Here is a 20,485-nt window from a genome sequence, read left to right as displayed (position 1 = left end):
CGACGTCTTCGCAGTCCGACTTCTCGTCGCGTGGCTGCACCACGAAGTTGACCTCTACATTGGGATTAAAAAGCGGATATATTAATTTGCCTCCATTCGTCGCGTGTTCCAGTCGGCCATCTCACTCTCTCCCCATTTTCGTCTTCCTCCTTCTTCTCTTGCTGCCTCTACTGCGCTAATTACCTCTCGAGAAAACGTCCTTTTAGTTTCATGCGTTTCAACGCTCTATTCACCGGTTTGCATAATTCATCCGTATGTTCCGCGCTTTCGCGTGTTGCACCGGTCATCAAAAAACATTTTTTATCAATGAGTTTCTATCGAGATGAATTAATTTCGATTCTATACATCGAACGTGGACCAAAACCTTTATTTCTTACTTACAAAGTTTGTTTCTCTCAATCTGTTTAATTGCGATTTACAATAAATGTTTGAGAAAATCGGTAATATTTCATAAAATCCGAAATATCGAAAGTATTTCATTCATTTGTTAGTTACGTAGAAGAATTCAAAATTTGGCATCTAGAACCCAGACTAAAAATTCGTGTTGACCGGTGTTACATGTTATACATATATTACAGAGCAATCGTTTATTGATTGAAAATGTCATAAACCCGAACCCCTCACGATAAACGGAGTATAAATTATTTAACCATGCACCGTCTAATTCTTGTCTTGCAAGAGCGCCGTGCTCGCGGTCATAGGGTACCGCACACAACATGTCGTGTTCAATTTTATTACGTTTTACATTTCAGAGCAATTGGCTGATAGCCGTGCTTGCGCACGTCTCTTATACGCAACGATAGTACCTATATACAATACATACACATACGTACATGCACAGAGTATATAATAAAATATATCTACCGTTTATAAGATGACTCAACCTTATTCTTTCAATCTCATACGCTGTCTCAACTCTCAACGCGTATGATTCATTGTCGTACAACGAAATATCCTTGGACAGCGCGGCTCGCGCTAGTTATTCGGAATTAGCTAATGTTTCATATGCGTATACAGTTACGAAAGGTGCGTATATGATTCTAACGGAAGACGCGGTTTCTCTCAATCATAATCATTAATGACGCGACGTGTCGCGTTGATTCAGAACTTATTGTTAAATGCACGCATCTGGCAAATACGCGGACAGACCGCAGCTTTGAACTTTTTTCTTCCCGTTATTTCGGGCGTCAATCTGTTTCGTGAAAAAAAAACAAAAACCTCGAATTAACAATGCATTTAAATAATAATTCCAAATTTCCATTATGTGCCTGCACGGTGAGCTTTGATAGTCATCCGATGGGATTGACGGGTTCGACTTGGTTTCAAATCGTCCGTGAAATTGATCAAATATTCGCAAAAAAAGAAAAAAAAATGTAAAAAACCCGCGAGACGTCGCGGAAAAAAGGACAGCTTGGACACAGCGACGCAAGGAGAAGAAAGAGGTGGAGGGATCGCGTCGCAAGCTCAAAGGCAACTCGGCGAGACCGGCGATCATTGGGAAACGCCTCCCGAGCGAGTTCACATGCACCGGTGCGATGGATAGACCGATGGATCGAGGAGAAGGAGGAAGGAAAATGAAAAATCTGATAACCGGTCATTTGTAAATATCTGAAAGCGATATTTAATTGTTGGTGCACGCAGCGTATACTCTCAGCTCGCACAGTTCTTAAGCCCCCAATAAATCGCGCGATTAGGTAGCCAGTCTCCCGTTAGGTTTGCCTCACATTTATGTTTATTCGGCCGAAACGCGCGTCCCGCCGTTAGCCTCGCAGCTGGAAACTCGGGGAACCCGTACCTACGCATCCACTCTTCTCGTTCGCTCTCAAACCGAGATCGAACTCATGCCCGAATCTTTGCTGGACCAGCGGGCGGTCGGCCCTCCTTCCTTCCTCCTTCGGCGCAACAAGTGGCTGCTTTTGCTGCTCCGGGATCCTTTGCTTTTATCGCATGCTGAATTCACAGGTCCGACTATGTGTTTTATCGTCCGTACGTATAGTGGGTTTATAATTTGGAGCTCTTGCAATTTGGAAAAACTCAGTGTGGTAGGGTTGAAATTCCGAATTTTTTGCTGGTCAAATTTAAAGCGAAGACGTGAAAAGTGCAAAGTTACGAAAGGGCGTAACTCCGACGAGTCGAAAGTTTCGAAAGTGCGAAAGCAAAAATGAGAAAATTGAAAAATCTGAAACATCGAAATTTCGAATGACCGGAGATTTTCGGTTCTGTGAGCTTTGGCTCGGTCAAATTTCATTACTTCGAGCTTGTTTTCTTTTGGATTTTCGATATTTTTACGTTCGGAATTCTGGACATTCTAATTTTCGATTTTTCTGATTTTTTACACTCACTCACTGAGGAAACTACGCTGCGTGAGTGTATTTGAATTTTCGGAACTTAGACCCGTCGGGATTCCAAAAATCGAAACTTTGTTGTTTCGTAAAAGTTAGATTTCTTTACTTCAAATTTTACCACAAGATAATTTGGAATACGCTGCTTTCGAAACTCGAATCCACAGAATTGGGACTAAGCCTTGATTCTATTCTATTTTTGATTTGAATCTTTTCCGCAATTTCTTTCCAAAATATAACCTACTCTCGAAATTCGAATCAATGAAAATTCAGTTAGGAGTATCTATGCTACTGGAAAAAACCAGGGCATATACACTCACGATTCAATGACTTATTTCACCGATGTTTCACTGATTTCCATTATTGTACTAATTTTCTCCGGTAGTATACTCATAACTGATTCGCATCTACAGAGTACTTCATACGCTCGTATAAAAAATTGTCAAGAGAATCGGTACAATATATTTTCATAATCGTAATTTCTCTCAATTGTTTCACACACATCTTGTCAGATGCCTGCCTGAAATTACTGTGAAATTTCCTACCTAGTTTCATTAGGACGAGAGAACGATTCCGTCTAACCTCTAGATTCTGGATTCGGTCATCAGTTCCTTGACTCGTTAAGTAGATGCATCGCGTGGTATATGGCCAGTTAATTATCGCGTTCGAGGTAAGACGAAACAAATTATTGTCGTACGGAAAAGCACGTTGCCACGCAGGAGAACGTGGGGGAAAGAGAGAAAAAGAAATATAAGAAGAAGACCTGCTCGAGTCTCGCCCGCTCCGGCATGGCACAACGTTTATTAGCCTAATTCGATTTAATCCGTTAATAATGACCGGTCTAATAGGATCGGTAGAGATGTCGCGCGGTATCTCTTGCTCGAACTCTCCCTAGGCTCCTCAATCTACGCATGTTATGTACACAGACACAGACCATGGTGTCTCATATGGGAATCCTCGATTGCTCACCATCTCGTCCCAACGGATTACCGTCAATATGTGATATGGGCTATGCTCGATGAATTCCCTTGGTTCAGCCCGCCTCTCTCATCCCGACATCCCCGTCCCTCGCAGCCCGAATCAGTGAAAGAGAAAGCACCGGAATTCGCCTTATTACTATCAGATTTTTTGGCCAAAATTTTTCCAACTTCACCGAATCTCTGTTTTCCTTATTTGCCAAAATTCTGCTACAAGCAGACGGGGAAGGAATGCCTCCGTATATACACAATGTAATGTTTCGAACGATCGTTAAAACGTTTTACATCAGCGATTTTTCAAGATTCTGGGAACGAGTGTGAGAAAAATTCAGTTTCGAGTGTTTTCGAACGAAGAATTTCCCGCGTTTGTAGCACGGCAATCACGGATCATTGGGTATCAATGACCCCGCAGGATCAAGTCCAGCCTGAGGCTGAATTCCGATATACTGTTGGAACTTGGCGTAGGTACGTACCTACGTATCGCGAAACTATCGATATACTCTCGACACCCTCTCGATACCTAATGGATAGAAATAATCCGCATGAATGCCGAAGTACGTCGCGAGGGAAAATTTCATCGACACGCAGCAGCTGGAAACTCGAGACGCTTTGGTACCCAGGAATATTCTTATACGTAACTTTGTGTGAAATAAAAACAATTTTCTCTGGCAATGAAAAACTATTTTCTTCGTATTTTCATTTCAATACTATCAACCGTTTTTTGTTTTTCTTTATCCTTTGAATTTCAGAAAAGATTCGTCATCCGGGAAATTTAGAAAAGAAAAGTGGAGCGTTATTCTTTCAGGTGAGCTTTCTTAATCACTGCAACGAATTTATTCTGAGATCGCATTCAACATTTGTGCAATATCTCCCGACTCCCGTAGCTCGAATTGCTACACCATAAATTCCGGTAGTCGACAGTTCTAACTAGGAAGGTATCCCAGGTTGATCTCTCCGATTTGATTTCTATTGTAATATGTTATAGTGCGCTAAAAACTAAGCAAAATGTATTTTTGTTTATCTGCCATTGAACACTTTGAGGGGGTGAAACCAGTTTTCAAAGTAAGGCAGAGATTTGGCAGTTTTTTGTTATTGTTTTTTTTTTTTTTTTTTTTTAATTGAAAGAGTTACATTTTTCATTTCTCCTTATGTTCGCGTGAGCAAAACTGGCAAATCGCCCCGTGATACGCCTTACTTTAGAGAATGGTGTCCCCTCTTGAAGTGTTCAATGGCAGATAACAAAAAATACGTGTCGCTTGGTTTTTAGTCTACTGCAACACATTACAGAAGAAATCAAATCGTAGCGATCGATCCGGGATACCTTCCTTGTAAGATCCAACATTAAACTTCCTAAGAACAAGCTGCAACCGTAGACTCTTTCCGCAGCAGACAAAATCCACTGTTTATTCAGTTGTTCCTCGCACGATAACGATTCCGACGGCGACGTTGTTTGGAGAGGTCGGAATGAGAACAAGAGCAGCTCTGATTGCTTTTCGAACCTACAGAGTGGAGTGGAAGGCGCCGGTTCTGGAAATGTCGTATCACTCACTCTGAAACCGAACAACGAATAGGCACGACTCGATAACAGTATGGAGAAAAACATCGGTAAAACAAAAAGGGACAGTAGCTGGGTAAATAGATGAGGCAGCAGAGACGAATCGGCCGCACTCGCTGCGCAGAAGGGGTTGCCTCGGGGCGTCGGGGCGTCGGGACGCCGCGCCGTGGCGTCACACACGACGCACATGTCGCCGGAGCGCACGCGACTGCCCCATCATCCCCCCGCCTCTGATCACCCGCTCGATCCTCTGTCCGAATCGCACCTCAGATAATGTCCGCGGTAAGAAGCATATCGCTCGATGCACGTTATACAGGGTGTCGAGTGTCAAATTAAAAACTGTTCTTTCAACGAACCGTACCCGACCATTTCAGCTGTCACTGCTGTTACACAGAAGTACGGACCGATGCTATTTTCGACAGTTTACGGTCGTATCGTTTCCGATCGTATATACGGACGTCAATGCAAGCAATAGAACTTTTGAGCACTGGAGTCTAATCGAAATGTAGCAAAAATCCGTTTACACGGTTGTTTGAAAAAATCTTTTCATCTTTCGCTCGACATCAGCTGTATTGAATTGTAATATCGTCAGGCAAGGAACCGGACGAGGCTCGTCCGGGGTGCCGGCGACTTCTAGCGAGGGTTTACGACCGGGAACAGAAAGGCTTATAATAATAATCGTGATACTAATTGCGCTGGTAATTGGAACAACGGGCGCGACGACTTCACGCTCGTCTATCCTTATCCGTTCGGCCAATCTTTCCGAGTTCTGCAGCCGTTCGCTATATAGGCAGCATGTAACGTCCAACGATCAAACCGGCGTGGCCTTTTTCTAAACATAAGTATAAGGTTCGCATACGTATTATAGCATATCGATATGCCACGCTTGTGTGTATCGAAAGATTACTGAACTAAGTACAGGATCGTTCACGAAAGATGGAAAATAATTAGTGAATTTACGGAGGGTCGATTATTTTTTATAACTCTTGTTATTAAAGCAATCGGCGACTAAAGTTATTTTTCGTAAATTCGGATAATTAGTCACGGGAGGGTTAAAACCTAGAATAGCCGATTGATAGAAGGATCAAAATCGTATTCTTCGAATTATGAAAATGTAGAAAGTCCGGGTACAGAAAATTAAAAGTACGGAAAGTCAAAATACGTAAAGATAAAATTAGAAAGGTCAAAACATGTAACGAAAAAATCTAGAATCTGCCTGCGAATTTTCACGATTTCACATTCTGACCTTTATATTCTTTCACTCCTCCGTACTTGCATTTTTGGCTTCTATAAATTAAATTTTATCTTCTTTGAGAAATCCATATCACGGCTCTTCCATTTTTTGATCTTTCTATATTTCAACCCCCATCCTTGGTGACAATTTGCCAGCAACGACTAATCGATAACGCGTATGGAATATCGAATAACAAATGAACCCTTCGAGGAAATTTCCCTACCGTCACTTATGGATCACCCTGTACACCAGGCGTGGAAGCGAGGTTACAAAAGAACTGAATTGTAACACACCGCGCGTATGTATATTAATGTTAGGTGCACGCGTGTCTATCCGCGATTACGCGGCGTGTGGGTAATGAGGCTGTTGGAGTTCGGCCCGAGGCACGAGGGGTGCAAGGGAATTAGATCGTCATCTGTTCTCGCCCCGTAATGCTACCTGATTGGGTTAATTGGAGCAGAGTATACGTGCCCGACGCCTATGCAAATAGACGCGCAGCCCCCGTCGTCGGCGGCTCGACGCTCCTCCGAGTCATCTTATTGGAGAAAATTACAGTCTCGGGTTCCTCCGAGTACCGCGTCAGCTATTACCTGTATCGAACCGCGATCGCTCCTTTCTCGGTAGCCGATTATAACAGCGCTACGACACGCTGTATTGTATCCGTTTCGAAATTATTAACCCGTAAAGCGCTGGGTGATGAAAATTACACCGAGGCCTAAATCGTTAGAATTGGTTGCACGTCGCTTTTTGATGGAGAGAAGTTGATCCTGCAGAAGTGAGAATTCAAAGGTCGATTCTAATCGATTGCAACGATCGAATTCTCTTGTTCGATTTGCAAGTGGCGGAAAGATGACTCCTGTGTTTTTCTTTGTTTCTGTAATAATTCTGGCTCCTCTTCCGGAACCGTTTTCCTTAAAGGGTGGAGTAAAACTTGAATCTTCTAAAATCATACCTACTTTCAGGAGTTTTTTTTATAGAAAATGAAAACACTTGGAGCAATTCGAGTTTGAGAGCTTTGTTACGTATAGTTTCAAGAACATTTTACAATTTTTTCATCGACAGTAATAAGCAAATGTCGGCATGACGCGTATAAGTAGCGAACGACCACGTTTTCAATTCAGTGGCGCAGATTCACTCGGTCAATTTTCATCCCATCGACTTGAGATTTTCACGCAATCTTTAAAACTTGTTTATCGATTCAGACTCGTTGTTAGATTTTTTACTTTCAATCCCACCAGTTTTTTTATACAAATTTTATTAACAATATTTTTTGATCATAATCGTACATGTTTGAATGTTTTTTTTAACATTTGGGCTATGAGCTCAAACCCCAAAATCCCCCCCCCCCCCCCCCCTCTTAGTCTCATTATCTCGGCATTCCGTAACTCTGTTAGCGACAGGTAAGAATTCGAGGAAACAAGTATTCGTACCTAACCCGAAGATGGCCCTCCACGGTAATCCTTCGCAAGTTCGCCAAGCAGAAGAAATCGTTGAAGACTTGAAGGCGAGTTACAAGAGCCTTCACCTTCTTGGTCCGGATATAAAAATCATGCATCAAGCACCTACACAGACGAGACGAGACGTAGCCGGGCGCGACGCAAGTCCGTGATCAGGACACGAGAACTAAGATGGATCACTGAGCGGCTCGTCCTCCTCAAAGTGACCCGCGGCCATGCCGATGCCACCGGGGCCAACGAATATCTCTATTATTATTATATTTCTATACATCCCGTCATATTATTATCATCATTGTTTTTCTTTGCTCTGTTACATTTTATTATCGCTCGGTCGTCCGTGGCGCAGCTTATAGTCCGCGCGTCGTCGATCAAAACGCTCCTCTGTTTCCTATATCCGATGGCATAACTCGTGTAGAAACCTCCCCAACTTGACGAGATTACATCTGCAGCCGTTGCACGCCGAAGTGCACGGACGAAGGCGAGGAAAAAGTGAAAATCAGCCAGCGACAGGTCGCAAAATTGTTGTTTTTAACATATTTTTTTAATGAAAATACCGAACGAAAGTGGTGGAGATTTTTTTGTTTACTCCTACGAAGCATCTGTAAAAACATCTTGAAAGGTATTGGTAATCCTGCAACAGAGACGGAAAAACCAGCTCTCAAGTAAAACTACCTTAAGGTATTTATTCCAAGTGATTGAATGAGGAAGGAAAAAGAGGAAAAGTGTACAGGCCTAGATTCCATTGAAACGCGAGGTAGAATGCTGCAGTCGTTTCCGGTGCTGCACCGCAGGTACGCAAAAAGGGGTTTCTCTTCAATCCGGGCGGCAAATCCCTCTCTTTGCAAACTTTATCTCGTTTGCATCGAAGAATACGATAATTACGATAAATATTTGTGCAGCCGCTCGGCGGGTTACCCTTTCATTTCGGGGGCGGCTGCCACTATATTCGAGCTTCACGCAAGCTCCACGATCCAGCTCAGAGCTCTCATGGACTCTGGAAGTGAAGAGTGTTGGCGAAGCGAGGAACTGAGGCGAGGGAGAAGAAAGTAAGAGCGAAGAGCAAGTATGCAAGTACGTCGAGAAGGATTGGTTGCAGGGCTCGGAGGGCGCAGCCTAAACGGTTTAACCTTGCTCGCTTGGGTGCAAAGGGGTTTTTAGCGTAAATATATCTGGCAAACAATATCGGTGGCCCTAATCGCCCTAGTCCCCCTAATCGCTTCTAATGGCGCAGGACCCCGGAGGCTTTGTGGCATAAATCCTATAAATATTTTTACTCATATTTTCGAAAGGGGCCACGCGGCGGACGTTGCAGCGAGGCTGAGTAGACCGGCCTGGATTATAACGTCGGCGTTCCTTTGACACCAGGACGCTGCTCGCCCCTAACCCCGACCCTCGTGCTTTCTTCCACCAGTCCGTGTATAAGTAGTTTCACATGTACGTAACGGCAGCTCTTTATTTTTCTTGAAAACCACATCTACCGAGATTGTAGAGCTTGATGTCGAATCGCGGTGAAATTGAACCACGCGTGAATGCCGCATCGGAATCTGTCGGAGGATCCCTGCTAGGGTGAGGAAAAAATTAAAAATTATTCTTTCGTTTACGCGTATACAAGTTGGTTGGATTTCAACGGTCCGTGTACGTAAAAAATGGTTTCTCGAATAACGAAAAATAAAACCTTGGCGTCGGTGGCGGACGCAAGCTGGGTAGCCATAATTTGACCGTATTCGAATCTCGTAGACGGCGTCGACGTGGCGTCTCCCTATCCATAAACGTATATTGGAAGTAGGAAGTCGGTATGCCTGTGGGGTGTACCTATACCCGTATAGATACACGCGGAGGCATACTAGGGCCGGCTTTCGTCGCCGAAGCGAAATGACAAATGAACTGTTTACCAAAATCGTTGACGGTGATATCCATTACAGTCGGACCCCCGGGCTGGAGCAAGGAGTGAGGGAGGATCGGAGGGCGAGGCGAGAGGGGAGACGGATCCCGGAGGACTCGACTTCGGTATATACGAACCCGGTTATCCGCCGGCTTGTCGTCCATTAGGACTTTTTACTATCCGACATCGGCCGCGCGCCTCTATCTGCTACATCATCTCGGCCCGCTCGTCCGTGAACCCCCAAGGCTCGCTCCCAGGAGACGCGACGGAGTGGGTATACCTGCCCGCAGGACGAAATTAAAAAACGGTTAAAATATTTTCGGCGAAAATGTCACCAGCGACCGCCTCTCAACTCGGTGAATCCTCATCGTGACACGTCCAAGGTATATCCTCGATTCCCTCCGCCAGGGTTGCTCGGCCCTCGGATCCCTCTCTACGCGTTCCCACGACCGAAGAACACCGACGGACTCATCGACGAGCTCCTCGTCGAGGCTGTAACGTCATCCTTGTGGAAGTCAGGCCTACGCTGGTTAACGGTTTGTCACGGGGAACGGTAACGCCTGAAATATAGGCAAAAGTCGGAATGCTGGATGTTTTGTGTCTGTTGTGTCGGCCTAGAGACGCCTTCCAACTCGATCTGATGAACGAGAAATTCGTCCAAGTTTGACAGTTTTTCACGGTTGACGATTGAATCCTTGATTTTCTGGTCCGAAATAAAGAATGGAAAATGAATGTGCAAGTCTGTTTGGAATGAATAATTAAAAATTGCCATAAATCCATTTTAAGTATCACCCGGTCCTGGTGATTCTTCATTCAAACAGTGGCACTCTCTTCTTTGAAGTTTCACGCTTCTTTGAAACCCCGATAAAATGTTTGAGATGAAAATTACTACTGTATAACGAAACGTTTTGACTCGTGACAGATAACGAGTAGAAGATCTCCTTATCTTGGATAGGAGACCTCTGATCCCCCGAGGAAGGATGTTTTGTTTGGAGCAGATTTATCGTGGATTCCAGATCTACCAGAATAGAAGGTACATATGTATATAAGAAATATTATAAACGGTTGAGCAACGATGGTTAGCTGATTGATCGATCTCCTGAATGATCGTTCAACTTGGGAGCAATACTTTAAAGATGAGAAAGAGAGAGAGAGAGAGAGAGAGTGAGAGAAGGAGAGAAAGAAAGGAATTTCATTTATGCCTTTCGATAGATTAGAGCTTCTGACAACCAAACTGTTGTAATTAGTGGTTTTCTTCAGGAGCAGCCTTTCAGCCCTTGAAGGGATCCTCAAAAATCCATTGGAAAGTAATTCGTAATGAGAATGATCTCAAGAAGCACGAACCTCTTCAAAATTCAAGATCTCATCTCGCAGATTTCTGCTGGAGGTGCAGGTAGCTGATTGAATTACAGATACATGAACTTTGATCTTGGCCTTTCTCATTCGAATTCGATAAAAAGTTTGATGGGACTACCGATAAAGTCTTAACCAAGAGAGATATTGTATTTCATATCAAATTCGAACCTTCGATTCTCAATCAATCAATATGCAAAAACAAACAATAAATTCGAGCAGTTCGAAATTTGAAACGATCAGTTTCACAACTTTCACACAGTAAAATAATAATTTTCCCCCAAAACATTTCTCATTTTTCGAAACGAGAAATCCATCACATACTCATACGTCCGTCTGAAAATGGTCGCAGATGATTATGCAGAACCAGAAACGTGGAAGCCCGAGTAAAAACTCAAATTTTTATTTCCAACGTCATTACCATCATAATTTTTCCGACTACAGAGAACCGTGAAGTTTAAAAACTTTATGTTATTAGTTATAACGCGCTGAAAGAAAAAACATTCCGCATGAATGAGGGTGAATTTGAAACGATCAAGTTCCGAGTTCAACGGTCACGAAACTTCGAGTCCGTACGAAACGAGGAGTGATAATTATAAAATTATTGCCGATCACCTCACGTCTCTCGGGGTCCGACGTCGAGTCATTATAAAATGATGAAATAAAGAAATAAGATAAAATGAAGAAAAAGAGGTGTATCGTGAAAGACGCAAGGACTCGAGGTTCGCGTATAGGAAGCGTACGCGTGGCGACTCCTCAAATCGATGGCATCCACCCTGGCCGAGGGTTGGAATGTACATGTGTAGTGGAAAGCGATGAGACGGGACGGTATGCCGGTGCATGCGAGCTCGAGGGGCTGAGACGGGATCGACTGTTAGGCCTTTAGTTCGGACTTTAGACCTTTATACCGGAGAGGAGCGGAGGTGTATCTGTCGCGGGTCTGTGAAGCGAGGCGCGGTGAGCTCAAAGGTGCCGCCCGCGGTCGACGTCATATCACCGAGGCCGGTGCTCCGTGCTTCGGACCAGCTTCGGACCAGCTTCGGACATCTTCACTTGTCTGCTGCCTATTAGTAAGCCACGTCACAACCCGCTAATGACCATCGCCCTCCTCCCCCTCCTTAACCGTCCGTCTTTCGATCGACGTCGGGAATGTTTGATTTTATTATCCTCGCCACTTCGCTCTGTTACACTGTAACACTTTTATCTTTCCAAAACGGTTCTGCTCTTTATTCTTCCGCCGTCTCGTTCGCGGACGCGGCTCCTCGAGCTTTGAGTGAATTATTAGCGTCCCTACATATTATTATCTCGATTAGGAAAAACGAGAATTCACCGACATCAGCTCCGGTCGCGATCCTCGTTGTCCTACCTCGGAGATGCGGAGCTGTCCGATTCGTCCGATTCGTCAAGGAAAGGAGGTGGAGTACAATTGAGAAATCCGCTAGCTAGAGGATCTTGACTTGGATTGATACTTGAACAAAGCTTTTCTCTTCAACGTGATATTTCAAAGAATCACATCAAAGATCCATCGAAACATGCGATTTCAAAAACCATACATCAAACTAGGATGCACGAGATTGCCAAGAAGAAGTGAAACTGCCATGCAATCGCACGCTAATAAAAACATCACTCGAAAATATATTAGAAAATATACATGTAGTCAGAAATCGCGCCTACCGGATTGACTTTGAACGGATCCTCTCGACTACGATGTGCCGACGTAGTGATGCAAAAACACTGCATCAACATGTGTTACGCTAATTTGAATCTTTGGCATACACGAAGAACCGGAACCGTGTCAACTATGCTGGAGATTTGCCTCGTTCGATGAGAAGAAGACGAACGAAACGGAGAGGGGCATTTTATTTCAATTGTCAGCTTTACATCCTCCGATTCACGTACAATCCTTCCTTCTTCTTCGCGGGGCGTCGATCGCCGGTCGATCGGCCAGGTGTCCAGATCGTGGATCGTCGGTGAACGCTTCAAAGTCCGTGGCTCGATCGTCTCGGAACCGCTCCTCGATGGCGGGGCGGGTTTATCTGTTTATCAACAGTGCACGAGGCAGGGCCACTATATCTGCCAGTTACTACGCTGGCACAATGAGGAACTCTCCTCGGAGGAGCGAGGCTCTCGCGCCAAAGGACAATGGACTACGATGACTCGCAGATCCTCGAGGGCGAGGAGATATCGAGGCGATCTTTTCGACCGGTAAAAAAGCCCCGCGTGCGTACGGCGTGTATACCGAAGAGGAGAGGAGAAGAGAAGAGAGCGATCTACTGCAGGTGTGTAAAGATTGATGGCTGACAATGCGGCCTATAGACTGGTTTGTTCACCAATTGGTGGCGGCGGGCATCCCGCCCTGCAACGATGCGAGTCTCACCTCTCTATCGGTACTAGGAATCGATTCCGATTGATTCGATCGATCGACGGATCCAGAGATCCAACGGCTCAATAGCACCGCGCGCCTAATGGAATTATCAGTCACAGATTCGGACGCCATGTTCATTTCGCTCAAATATCACACTCGTCTGGTTTTGTGTACCACTCGTTACAGTTACGTCATCCTCAACGCCTTACAGTTCCTAGCCTGCGCCTGATACAGCAATAATGCCTCCATTACCCTACGCATTTTAGTGCCCGTAACGCGACAATAACTTATCATCCTCGGCCTGTCCGACGCTAACAACGATCTCTACCGATCAGTCCCGCACACTCCAGGTACACGTCACTCTTTATTCTCTTCCGGATCTCTCCAATCGCTGCGCGATCTCGTCCGAGCATCGAACTCGCAGGACAATTTGGATTACTCGGCTTGCGTACCGAGAGAATGTGATGTCGATAGAGTTCGACTCGGTACCGAGGAATCCTGAAAATCTTATTCCTGCGGAAGTAAGTAAGCTCATTTTGGACTTTGGCGGAGGCCGAATGCAAAGCTAAAATCCGCAAGGTAATCTTGTTTTCAAAACGAGGGACGTTTGCCCTGAAGATCTTTTGCGGCTCTGCGGCGACCGAAGGGTCAAAGGGAAATTTTGCTACCGGTTGTTTACTTGGCGACGAGCATTGTCTGCTTATTTGTCGTCCGATCGTCCAACAGCAGAGTTATAACTAAAGGTCGTGGGAATCGACTGGACGTATGAAGAAATTCACTTTGGGAGTCCGGAAATTGGGCACCGCAAAAGTGTGACGCGTATCTATAGCCGTTCGCTCAATGTTATACCGGTTACCGCAGATGAATTGATCGACGGACTCCGTAGTTGGTTGAAAAAATTATAGATTTGACATGAACGCCGAATCACAATATCAGAATTATATAAGCATTAGGCTGTAAAATTGACGGACAGGTTTCGCGTGTCAAAACATGTGTCAAAAATCACTCCACCTCGCAATACCTAATTAATACATTCGATTATTCGTGAAACTCATTTTGCAGAGCATAGTGCAATCGCGATTACTAACCGCATATCTCGAAACTTGATTTTTTTAGCAAACGTCAGAGATCAACTGTCCATTACGGCCACGCTTAGCGCCGAATACCAGTTGTGACATAACAGAATTGGCATAAATAACTTTATAAATTGCTTCATTTGTGCTTTTCTTTCCAAATTTCCAAGCACGCGTGAGGACAAAGCGACGTTACGCTACCTACAGAGGTAACGAAGCTTTCAACAGAATTTAAAAAAAAACACATCTCGGTACAAAGAACGTCGGCACTGGGTTCTGCACTGTTTTTACGGGGGCGTCAGGTTGCGCTAAATGAAGTCACAACTCTGTCGACGGGTGGGCAAACCGTGGCGGAGCGACCGGACCGTCATCCAGCATGCATCGGGGTGAAGATGTAGACGTTAGGAGATCACGGTCTTGCATTGTTGCCCGTGGGAGCGTCGCGGCGGCCTCTTTCATCCCGGCAACCCCTCCGCCCTCAGGATCAATTGTGAGACGACACCCCCGCGTGGAATGACACCATCCCCATGAATCTCCGAGTTTCAAGACACCGCACGAAGGCGGTCGCACCTTCCGAAGAACTGGCGAAAAAATCCAACAAGTGAAAACACTTTCGCGGAAGAGAAAAGAAAGGTGCCGAAAGCGTCTCCTTCGTCATCTGGAGTGCGTGATGTGTGTGGACTTTACAGCTATCGCGCCGTGGATCCTCGGCGTCTGCCTGAATGGTACGCACGTCCGTGTTGCGAAAGAACTCAGTTCGGTAGGCGTCAAAAGCGCCGGCACCTGTGATTCGTCTCTGTCGGTGTCCGATTCTGAGCCACGGATATTCCGAGGGCCAGAGATCAGCTCCGATGCTTGGATGCGGGGCACGGGTACATTTTCATGTACGGACACAGGGTGATCTAGAAGTTGTGAGCCTTGTAACGGTAGATCGGTGATTTTATTCACTCACTAGCCGACCCGGCCCGCCTTCGTAAGGATATAGAAATCTGAGTTAAGTGTACACTTAATCACGTGAAGCATCCACAAAAGATGGATTTTGTAATCCCGAAAAGTAAAGTTATCTATCACATCACACCAATGTTATATTTCACGTGTATCCAATCATTTGGTTAGCGCACGTTGACAAAGCGGTCAAGCGGTGCTTTTTCTGCCCACTTTATTTAAAAATATCGAGAAATTATAGTAAATACTTAATAGCTTTAAAACCCTCGCTCGCTAAAGCTCGTTCGGGGTAGGATGCCTGGTGTAACTGGTTTTTGTGATAGTGCGCTCGCTTACTAGTTGTCATTGTTTTACCGTATGACATGGCTGTAGGGCAGACTGTTTTCTTATATAATGTTACAAATCACGCTTACACATGCATGTAAGTATAACGTATTCTGATTTTATGACAATAAACTTCGTCAAAAAATACCACAGAACAATCAGCTAAGTGCCAACAGATTTGAAACACGACGCACAGCAATTTTAGCTCTAATTGAACGACGTTATTATCATGTATTCCTATGTATACTCTGCCAACTTCTAACCAATTGCAATTTTTGATCCTGGTCGTTCGGTTTGTTTTCGGATTCAAAATGTTATCTGAAGCATGCATATTGATTTGACGGTACAAAACATGACGTTTTCAACAATTAAACTTGTAAACTTGAAAATTAGTCCTGAAAGTCGAAAGTCAGCAGGTCAAGGACCTGGACAGCCAAAACCGCGGAGCGCTTGTCCTCGAGGTCGAGTTTCACCAGGTAACGGACCTGGAGCGCAGGAACCACAGAGCGCTTGTCCTGGCAGTCGAGTTCCTGCAGGTAGTGGACCTTGAGCGCAGAAACTACGGAGCGCTTGTCCTGGAACTCGAGTTGCACCAAGAAGCGAAGCCGGAACGCAGGATCCAAGAGGTAGAGAACCCGGTACTCGAAATCCGCGGAGCGCGATTCTCATCCGTCCGCTCTACTGCGCGGTTGTTTCGGGAGAAGAAACATTTTGGGTGACGTCACCTTCTGAACATCCGAACATCCGACATCCAAACTTTGGTATCGAACTTTAATACTGTGTGTGATGATTTTTATAAAAATAAATCATACGGCCTGTGTTACTCAGGGTAGTTTAGCTTTCTATCAGTGAAAGAATTCAAGAAAGAATAAAGAATAAAATCAGTTCAGCAGTTCCAGAGATACATCCTACATACAAACAAACTTTACCTCTTTATAATATTAGTGTAGATTGTTCCAATTTCACTACCTTAGAATTACTGTGCTTACTCATGTAATGCTAGTTCGAATGCAGAATTGTATTACATCACCGTTGCTGGTCGTGGATTAATCCCAAAATACAAACGCTTTCTCCATGCTTTTTTTATCAAGCTAAATTGCTCTAAAATGTTGAAATTATCCAGGTGACTAGAAGCACGTGATTTCGAAGTTGATATAGATATGACAGATGTATTAAGATTACTATCCGTCGTGTCTCTCCCCAAGCGCAACAAGTGTTTTCGTTCTTGTTAGGTTTACATGGCAGATGTAATCTGATTGGGGTAGAATCCGCAAGACTCGATTACGTACGGACGGCGAAATTTTGTGTTGAAAATTAAAGGGTAATTATCATGCCTCGTATGTTCACAAAACGAGTGACGACGACAAAACTGAAAAATTAATATACCGATATTTTACACCGTTATATTACTTGATGAATGCAAAATTTCCTACAAGGCAATGGTGAACGTACTAGTCCCTTTGAGATCGTTAGTATTTGCTTTCGTTTCTCAATGCTGAGAAATTCAACGTCTTCTTTACGAGCTGAACCTATGATTAGGCATGGATAAACTTAATAAGCTACAAATTTAGCATTTGCTCCAAAATATCCTGGACGAGAAGAGCGCGGCAACTACGACGGGATAGAATTGAAATTCCGAATTTGAAAAGCTCCGAAGGCGCAAATTTCCGAATTTTTTGTTGGCGCAACGTAAAGTAAGGAAATCAAAGATTGACGAAATATCGAAGTTTCGAATGGTCCAAAACCCGACGCTCAACGTTCCAAACGTGAAAAGTTCCGAAAAGGCGAATTTCCGATAGAGCATAACTTCGATAAGTCAACGTTGATCTTTCTTTGTTTCGGATTTTCAATATTTTTACGTTCGGAATCCTGGTCATTCTGATTTTCGGTTTTTCTGATTTTTCACACCCACTCGTTAAACTACGTTGCGTGAGTATATTTTAATTTTCGGAATTTTACTCCATCGGAACTTTATTTTGCCGAAATTTGCTCTATCGGAACTTTATTTCTCGGAACTTTGATCTATCGTAGCTTGAATTTTCACAATCCTGCATTTCGGAACTATGACCCGTCGGCTTTCCGACCATTCGAAACTTCATTGCTTCTTCAAAGTGAGATTTCTTTATTTAAATTTTCGCGACCAAATGATTCGGAATTAGGCACTTCCGGAACTTTTCGAATTTGGAACTTGAACCCGAGGCGGGGGTTGGGGCGAACTAGGATATACTGCTGAAACCGATCTGCCAGAGGATGTAGCAAACACCGTAGTAAAGCTCGCTTCGTTTGTGTTTCGTTTTGTTTCTCCTGCCCTTTTTTACTCGCGTCTTTGCGTTACATTCCACATTTTTCATTTTCGATTTTCATCGCGTGGACACCGCGATATTGCCACGAAGAATCACTTTGCGGTTGGCCGATCGCCCGCTCGATCGATGGCGAAGATACCATGCTGCTCAGGTGAATCGAACCGCGTTGTTCGTGCAGCGACGGAGATACGAAAAGAGTGTAGCCAGTGAATTATACATGTTCCCGTACCCACACTGCCGTATCTTCAACAATATGACATGTGTACGAGGAGGTGACAAGGCGGCAGGAAACTGCGCGATGCGTACCCTTTTGGTCTTGATCGTTATACAATCCAATTCATCAATAGAACATCACTCTATACGCATGTATATACCCGTATGTGAATTCGGCTCCATGATACATCAACGAATCTGGACTGACAGATGGATGGATATCTCGCCACGCCAAGACGCACCGTTGCGTACGCTATCTGTAATACTTATTTTAAAGATAAAACAAAGGAGAGACGAATCCTTTTAAGTATCCAAAGAATGAATGCCAGCTGCGGTCTTTGTGCCTATTCCTTTATGCTCGACGTCTAGAATTGTCTAAGAACTAGGTGCAATAATTGGTATAAGTGCCTGAAATTTGAGTCAATATTGTATTTTGAAACGAGACCTACCTGTCTGTGACAATAACGAGTGAATTGCACCGTCCCTTTGAATGCATTTCTTTCATACGCCATTACTGTAACTTCACCTTGGTAGTAGTGGAAATGACTAATATCCCTGGTCGAAATTTAGTCCCTACATTTGATCCTACCAACGTTCGTATAAACCTACTTAATTGGAAGGGAACTGAACCTAGAAATTCTACATTGACCCTCCAACTCTTGAAAATTTAAGAACAAACCCTACTTCAACGCTCTCAGTAGACGATAGAACCTGTTTCGACGCTATTCGATCTACAGCTTATCCAATGGACTTGTAACTCTTCCTCTATAGATATATTATTACAGCGACATTTATGTGTTCGCAATGAATAATGAATGTGATAAGTTTGAACAACATTTTAACATTAAGTGTTTCATTTCTGTTGGAATACTAGCAAATTATCTTCACCTTAAATTAGCCTGGTTACTTTTATTTTTCTTAGCGTCAAGATGAAAGTACAATAAGTAAGAGAAAGAAACTGTAGGTGTGTGCGAACATAGGAGGAGAAACGTTTCAGTGGACCAGAGACTCAAAATAGAAATGGTCAAATAGACGCGCGCTTACCAAACAATCAAGAAGTTTCCGAGTATGTAAATTACGTAGAATATATTATTATTATAATAAAACTATCGCTTTCCGTTTCAATAGAACAATAAATCAAACAATTTCAACGGTATTTATTCAACTTCATACGAATACAAAAACCTCTTTGACGAGAAAAGCTTCGAGTTAATATAAATGCAAAATTTTTAAATTTATTAGCACACTGAACTGTAATTAGATGATGGTCATAAATTATAAACTTGTGTCGCTAACAATAAACATAGAAGTCCTGTTGAAAGTAATAAATTATCGAATATCTAGAACAAACACAATTATTGCACCAGAATCGATGTACCTGTATCAGCGGGGTACGGCTTTGGACACTAAATAAGGGTTTGAAGCAAGCAGGCTTAATCCTACCTCTGGGGGGTTGAAGGAGGTTCCAAGCAGACCCGACCTTCAGCTTGAACTCGGTAAGTCGAGAAATTTCGGAAATTTTTTGCGTCAAAGTAGGGTTTGATATTGCATTGAAATACAACCTAGTTTGCTATATTTAAACCCTACGTAGCGTTTCAAGTAGGCGCTAAATTTCGACTCGGGATGGTACAAGACTTTTGATTATCACAAAAGAGCTAGGGTTACGTGCTCGAAGACGCTGCATGTTGTAGGTACGAGTGTGTGGACGACGTTATGAATTGGCTTGCCTGCGTGGAAATGCGTGCTTGTGTAACGTACCGACGTAAGTAAACCTAACACCGTGTATACCGGCGGCGTCCCTGGTTATAGTGAAAACAAGACACGTCGAGTGGGAGGCTGGTAATTGGTCCGTAATAAATTAATTTGCCAACAAAGAGTGGCTGAGCGCGGGTCTTTGTAATACGCGTAATACGCGCGGGATAATACCAGATCTAGCCAAACCTTGTGTAGGTATAAGGTGAAGATCGGAGGACCGGGGAGCAAGGAGCGGGGATTAAGGACAGGGAGAAAAGAGTTCATAATAGAGTCTGCGAGGCCTTAGGATCGGAATTGAAAGCACATTGGCTGCAGCGCAGGCCGGGACGGCGCGGAGACCAGCAACAGGGGTATAAAGTTACTGTGGGAAAGACGCCTACGTCTTATTATGGCTTGTTTTGAGCGCTACCAACTCTTTATTACAAATAATTACGCGGTTATTGATAAGTCGATCAAGTTACGCTTCTTTGCTCCGGCGTACCTACCTTCCTCCGCCCTCGCAACCCCCCCAGCGCTTTCAATGGCCGTTTAAAAAACGCCGCCGAGACCCTGGCTGGCACAAAAACCGTTTCCTATTTAACCTAACCCAACTAAAACCTACCGGGCGCGAACGAAACTCCTTTAAACTCGACAAAGATGAAGTAAAATGTGCTGTACATATCCAGCAGCGCGGGTTAACTCAGCCGCGTGACCTTGTTATAAAATCA

This window comes from Neodiprion fabricii, chromosome 3, assembly GCF_021155785.1.
Source record: "Neodiprion fabricii isolate iyNeoFabr1 chromosome 3, iyNeoFabr1.1, whole genome shotgun sequence".
Lineage (NCBI taxonomy): Eukaryota > Metazoa > Arthropoda > Insecta > Hymenoptera > Diprionidae > Neodiprion > Neodiprion fabricii.
The sequence above is the reverse complement of the archived record's forward strand: the minus strand, read 5'-3'. Positions refer to the sequence as shown.